Here is a 6735-nt window from a genome sequence, read left to right as displayed (position 1 = left end):
TTGGTGCTGTTCTTAGAATTATCAATGCATATTCCATCATCTTGTTTACATCCAACATACAGACAGGGATGGGTGCTCCAGTGAATTCCCAATAGTGATGGGAGGATCTAGTACGGAGTGCTGAAATTGGATGATCAATGTCTAATTGAAGGCCTTTTATTTTCAGTCTGGCTGTCAGGCAGAGTTGATATTCCTGGGCCACTAATGTTTTTATTGGTCAATGGCACATCAGCAGCAAACTTGCCAAATAGTTTGGCAACTGACTGTGTGGGGAAATTAAAAAAGGGGGGGAAGGATGGGTGGGTCTAACTATAATCTTGGTATTTGGATTCAAAAGTTGCAAGTAGGTTCTTAGAGGGTTAAACCCTAATCATTAGCTCTTAATTGTAATGGTTTAGAAAAGATTGGTGTGAGCTCCAAATAGATGCCTTTTGAAATCAGCTCCAAATTGCTGTTTTGTAAAATCTCTACCAGAGGAAACTTTTCTCTGTTCAGAGAAGCCATTCCATGGGTACAGAAGGACCAGCACTAATGAAGTAGTGAGGTCTGAAATACAGAATTTACTTCACAAAATCCTCCAACTACACTCGGCGAAAATATCCAGTTGAACTAGCTCTAACAAGTTCAGCAGCAAACGTAACTGAGGAGAAACTGTATTCAGCACCATTTTCAGCCAAAAAATTGTGCTTCTTTACCCAAAACTTTAATGATGAAATGGCATATACTTTAATGCCTGAATCCAAATGTCAATATTATAGGTAGACCCCCCACCAAATTGTGTACATCCTGCTTTAAAGATATATATCAATATCATATAACATTTTATATTATATACACACTATATATAATAATTAATATTGATTTATTGAAAGATCTAAATTATATAACGAGAGAAATCAAACTCATATTAAAATGTTATGTATATTTTGCATTAACATACTTGGACAATAAAGATAAATATTCATTTGTCCAATTTTATTTAATTTTTGAGACTGGGAATTAATATAATCTATTGAAATGAAAGTGTGCACTTTGGGTGGTTGTTTTTTCTGTAACATGGTATATTGTATTTTGGGTAAGGAATATCGTACTTTTTCAGGCACCTGCAGTGGGATAATTTTAGAGGAATAGGCGTTTTTAAAAAGCACCCTGTTCTTCTTCTTCAAGAAACATGCTAAAATAACTCAGTTGGCTGTGAACTGTTAATACAGTGGTACTGTATTATTAGTCATTCTGTTGAACATTTTAGTTTAATAAATGAGAGATGAGTCTGATGTGAAAAAGAGGAAGCAACTTGGGTTGATATAGCTTGACCTCTCTTCGGGGAACAGAACTGCTCATTTAAAACTGAAGGAAAGCACGTACTGTGTCTGAAAAGCCAGTGAAGAAAATACATACAGCAGATCATATGCCTGAGACATTACTGAAGGTAATATTTTTCTGAATAATTTTACAGGCAGTACATATGTAGTACCTTCATTATAGCAAGTTGTGAGCATTAAAATGTCTTTAAATAGATGATTGATTTGTATTACATTGTGCCTAGAGATCCCAACAAGTTTGGGAATCTATATTAGACTTATAGAAAAAGACATTCCCTGTCCTCATAGAGCTTGGAATCTTAGTTTAGACCAAAGTTTAACCAGTCAATGAAAAGTTGGGGGCAAAGGAGACACGTTACAATAATACAAACATTTATTCATAGACAGCTGTGTGTATGCTGTGGAATTCAATACTGGCTCTAAAATTCAGTTGATACTCTGCTTTCTTAAATTGTATCATAAATTGTAAATTTTCATGAGGCTGAAGCTAAGCAGATATTATGTTTAAATACACTCCTGTTTGAGTTTCATTCTTCAGTGTATTTTTTAAAAACTGTCTTACAAACTTGTGTGTAAATTTAATGCTCATAAATTGTAGGCACTGGCTGGAGTAAGTATTCTTATAGTATACTTAATGCTAATTACAGAAAAAAACAAGGAGCAAGAATTTATCATCTTCCTTACTCAGATTGTGATCCTGCACTTCTGATGCAGGCAAAATTCCTATTGTTGCAAAGGGAAAATTTGCCCTTATAAAGGCTGTGAAACTTCCTGAGTTCATTGACTTAAGTATTGTTCCATTCAGCAGTTCATTACAAAGTGTCAGAACATCTCTCCCCCCAAAAGGGTAATTTTCCTACATTCCATATAGGAGTCACTGCCTTCACATTGAATACATCCATATAGCCACGTTCTTAAAGCACTTAGCACATGTTTGGTCTAATAATATTAATAACAATAAATCTCAAATTCTCTAGCATCACCAGCAAGTGACATATATCATTAGGATTCTATAATTACTCATGTGTACATACATTTCTCAGGTAGATTAGTTGCAAAGAGGCACATGTGAGAGAAATAAAATATAAAACAAACAAGTAATGAAAAACAAACTTCTCTAGGCAGACTTAGCAGACCAAAGTAATAACAGGACATATAATTCCACCTTATATATCATTCTGATGTTGCCAAAGTGTTATATGATCCAATGGTCTAATAACTAGAGCTGTTAGTTGTTAGTTTCCAGTTAAAAACCTAAACCATTTTTATTTCTGAAAACAGTTTGCAGTCAAAGGGTTTAGGTTTTGTAAAAAATTTTGGTTTACATAAACGGAAAATGTTTACTGAAAACAAGGGTGGTTTTTAACCAAAACCTAAACATTTGTACCGAAAATCTGAACCAAAACCTACTATGTTATTGGAAACCAAACATTTTAACCATAAAAAGCTCAGGTTTTGGTTTCTGATTTTTCTACAAAACACAGGAAAGGAAAAATATCAACAAAAAAAAACTGCAAGTGCAAATGTTTTGGTCACTTTGTTGGAAAAATGAGAAGGTAGGTAAGGTCGTGTTAGGCCATGAAGGGCCTTGAAAGTGAAGACAAGTAGCTTATGTTTGATGTGATAAAAAAGGGAGAGCCACTGGAGGGAGGCACAAAAAAAAGGAGGGGGGTGACATAGTCAAAGCGATGGCTGAGGAGAATGATCTTTGCAGCAGCATTCTGACTGAAAAGAGGGGCAAGACTGCATTTCTCAGCCCAAGCAGCCCCCAGCCCGTGTCCCTGCCCCCCAGGGCAGGTGGAGGGACCCAGGCTCCCCACAGCTGCCAGTGCGGCTCTCCCTGACCCAGCTCTGGGCAGGGGTGGGGCAGCTCGGAACCGCAGCCTGGTCACAGTAAGAGCCGGGTAGGCAGGTGTGGGGAGCCATGGCAGATCCTCCACCTGCCCTGGGCATGGCGTCTAAGCAGCTTCCTACCTAGTGTCCCTGCCCCCCAGGTCTCCTTGCCACAGCAGTGCTGCAGTTTATCACAGCTGCCCACCTGGCTCTTACCGTCAGAGCCCTGCATGGATACAAAATTTGTATCTGCATCCATGCTGCTATCTGCAGAAATGGTCCACAGATATAAAATGGATACCCATGGATTTGCGGGGATCTAGTCATTTGCACCCTCCCTTTCTCTGGCCCAATGGCTATTTAAGTAGTTAGCTGAAGTGGAATAGCTTCAACAGGAGATATTGAGAGACACCTACATCAAAATATCCCATAGCTCAGTGATTAAAGCACTCACCTGAGAGCTGGAAGGCTTGGCAGGGGAGGACGAGTGAACATGAGTCTTTCACATCTGGGTGACTGCTCTAACAAATGGGCTAAAAATTCTAAGGAAGGCACTACTTTGTCCTCCATTTCTTGCAAGGAATGACTTAGGTGCCTGAACTGCCTGAGTCCAGCAGAGGGATTTCTAGCTGGATCGCAAGCAGAGTTAGGTGCTTCCCTGCAGCCTGGCCTGCGGTGCATATCTCTGTGAGAAGGGAGGGGTTTAGACACATCTCTCTCATCAGCATCTGCGGTTGGCTAGTTCAGGTGGTCACCTGCCTAGCATGCTGGCTTTTGTGGATCCCATACTTGGGTGCCTATCTCTCCCCATTTGTTTTACAGAGAGCCTAGTCACTTAATCCGGGCTTTTGGGTCTCCAGTGATTTTTCAAGGTGCCTAAAAGTTATGCATTGCAACACCTGAGTTCCTTTGTGGATGTGGACAAAATTATAAGTTTGAAGGAAGTGGTGGAGGCCTTATCCCAGCTGAAGAAAGTAAATGAATTCCAGGAATATTTTGGGGTAAGGCGGGGTATTGGGAGAAGAAAATAAAGCATAAGGTGTAATGTAGAATGGGAGTCATCAAATCTAGTTTTAGGCGAATCCGCTAGTATTGTATTTGGTGCAGGAGGCATGTGGGGCATGGGAGAGAGCTCTGATTTTGGTGTGGGACTGATATAACTGGGAAATAGAGAAAGTTGCAGTTGCGGAAAAGTGATTAAAAAATTAAGATAAGTATCCAAAAGATTTAGGGGCTTATTCAACTCTGAACTATTTGAGGTCAGTCCAAAATACAACTCAATATTTTTAAATACTGCTTAATTGACATTAGAGTCTCTCATTTGTCAAATTATTTCATATAGCGCATATGCACACATGTATTTAGTATCAGACCTTAACTATTCAGCTTCATAAGAGCTGATTGATATGAAAGCACATCAATTTTAGTTTGCTTTGTTCCATCCATAAGACAGATACCAATAATTTTCTTACAAAAGAAATTCACAAAAAGAATGACATTATAAATGTCAGTTTTTTCTCACACTTTTGGAAAATCAAGGAACAAACAATTTTAAAAGAAATACATAACACAATGAGATACTTGGCATTTATTCACATTGGGTACTACCATGCTGCACAAGTAGTCTTATTGATTTCAGTGGGGCTATTCAAGAGGCAAGGAACTACTTAACATGAGTAAGGGGATCAGAATCTGGCCCACAGAGTCTGGAAAATACATGATGTCCTGTAAATGCTCCACTGCGGGGGATGCCTTAAGAGTATATGTAACAATGATTTAGTTATTTTCATAACATTTTTAACAGCATAAGATGACAATGCTGAAATCCCCACATCTGCTTATACACAAGGGCACACTTCCTCCTTTCAAATGTCACTACATATTTTTAGATACAAAAATCCTGGGATCTATATTCTTTCAACAGACTGCACAACACAAGCCGTTTTGGAAAAAGACAATGTCATACATGCCCTTTTTTGGTTAATTTTAGGCATCCCCCCCCCCCCATTTCTCTACCCCTTCTTTCTCTGGAAAGGAAATTAGGAGTCTCTGGGTGAGTAGGTTCGGAGACCTCCCATTCACTGGTTGGTGGTGAGAAGCTTAACACACTTCCCCATCACAGATTTCATCCTACACTGCAGGAATTGCCTATGGAAGGTGAGAGGACTGTGGCTGGAAGGTGAGAGGACTGTGGCTGGGCTCAACTGGAGGGAATTATTCTGTCAAGAGGGATAAATTATAAGAGGAATGAGTGCTGAAGAGCCTCTTTCTCTGGATTTTGAGCTAATTTGGAAACCTGATTTGTCCTGGCTTTGAGAAGCTCTTTTTATTTTGTTTGTTTGACTCTCAAATCTGTGTTGCTTTTCCTTCACCTGGCCCTTGACTTACTTTTTCTATCACATTATTGTCTGAACTCACTTCTACTCTTGACAATAACTTCTCATTAGTGTATTCCATATGTTTTCCACCATTTGTGTGAAACAGTTCTGAGTTGTACAGCTCTTTTACTCCTCCTCTTTAACATATAATGTTGCACTGTTCACTCTAGTAATCCTCTCCATGACATGGGAGTGATTTGAAAGAACATGGAGGAAAGCAGGGATCGAATATCACATAGGTAAAAGAAGAGAGGGAAAGGGAATGAGGAAGATGAAAGGAAAGAGAAACTAAGAGACACTGAAAGACCAGCATAAGACAAAAGTTTTACAATAAGACTCAGCCCCTAAGTTGAGTTAGGTCAGTTCTCTTGCTGTCACTTGGATAGCATCGGTGACGCTAAATGTGTTTTGGGCTTCTATGATGTTCTGTCCTGATGTCAGGAATAAGAGCCAGTCTCTGGGCAACGTACTGAGTGCAGCTGGCCTACAGTAGGCTGCCTGATTGGCTACCCTGCCTGATTGGTAGGAAGAATTAGCAGACCAGCTGTTAAGTCCTGCAGCAGCTTAGTGGCTGCTCAAAACATTCACCCACGGCTGTGATAGTATCTGTGTCTGTTCCCACTCATGTTTCTCCCTCAGACTCGGCCTTGCCTTACTCTGGCTAACTGGGTTCTGACCTATGGCTCCTGTTCCTGATTTCTGGCTCTGGTGTCTGGCCTCTGGCTCTGGTTCTGATCTTGGGCTTCCAGGCTACTGACTCCTGCTCCAGCCACTAAGCATAACTGCACAAAGTCCTGGTCTCTGACATCTGGTGTGTTATGGGGTAGGATACCTGTGAGAGACAGGAGTCTGATACCATCCAGCATCTTCTGGGAACTCTTTTCCATCCTGTTTTCACTAGATCAAAGTTTGAGATGATTCTTGTAGGAAGTTGGTAGACATACCACCTTAGAGAGCACTGGGCAACTGTTTGAGAGAGCAGGACCTGCTTAGTTAGGAAGTGGATCTCTTCATTTGACTTGCATTTGTACCTCTTGATGTTTTGGATCATTTGGAGATGCTTCGACTGAATGGTGTTCAACTTCTTTTCAGTTTTGATCATGATAGGCCATGTTTCAGTACCATAGGTCAGAATACCGACCATGAAGCTTCATCTTTCTATTTATCAAGGTGTTTGGGGTTTCAGTGAGCTTCTGGTGCCA

The 6735-nt window shown here is 40.1% G+C and overlaps 1 protein-coding gene across 2 annotated transcripts in view; it reads left to right on the top strand.

Annotated features, from left to right (window-relative positions):
* The first annotated feature begins 1278 nt into the window (after positions 1-1278).
* TFEC (transcription factor EC) overlaps positions 1279-6735 on the top strand; it is a 183184-nt gene continuing 177727 nt past the window's right edge. The window contains exon 1 of one of the 2 annotated variants that reach the window (XM_037888906.2): positions 1279-1429. The gene's annotated coding sequence lies outside the window, so the exon portion shown is untranslated. The remainder of the gene's footprint in view (positions 1430-6735) is intronic. The other variant, XM_037888905.2, reaches the window with a different exon arrangement.

This window comes from Chelonia mydas, chromosome 1 (genome assembly GCF_015237465.2).
Source record: "Chelonia mydas isolate rCheMyd1 chromosome 1, rCheMyd1.pri.v2, whole genome shotgun sequence".
NCBI classification, from domain to species: Eukaryota; Metazoa; Chordata; order Testudines; family Cheloniidae; genus Chelonia; species Chelonia mydas.
The sequence above is the reverse complement of the archived record's forward strand: the minus strand, read 5'-3'. Positions and strand labels throughout refer to the sequence as shown.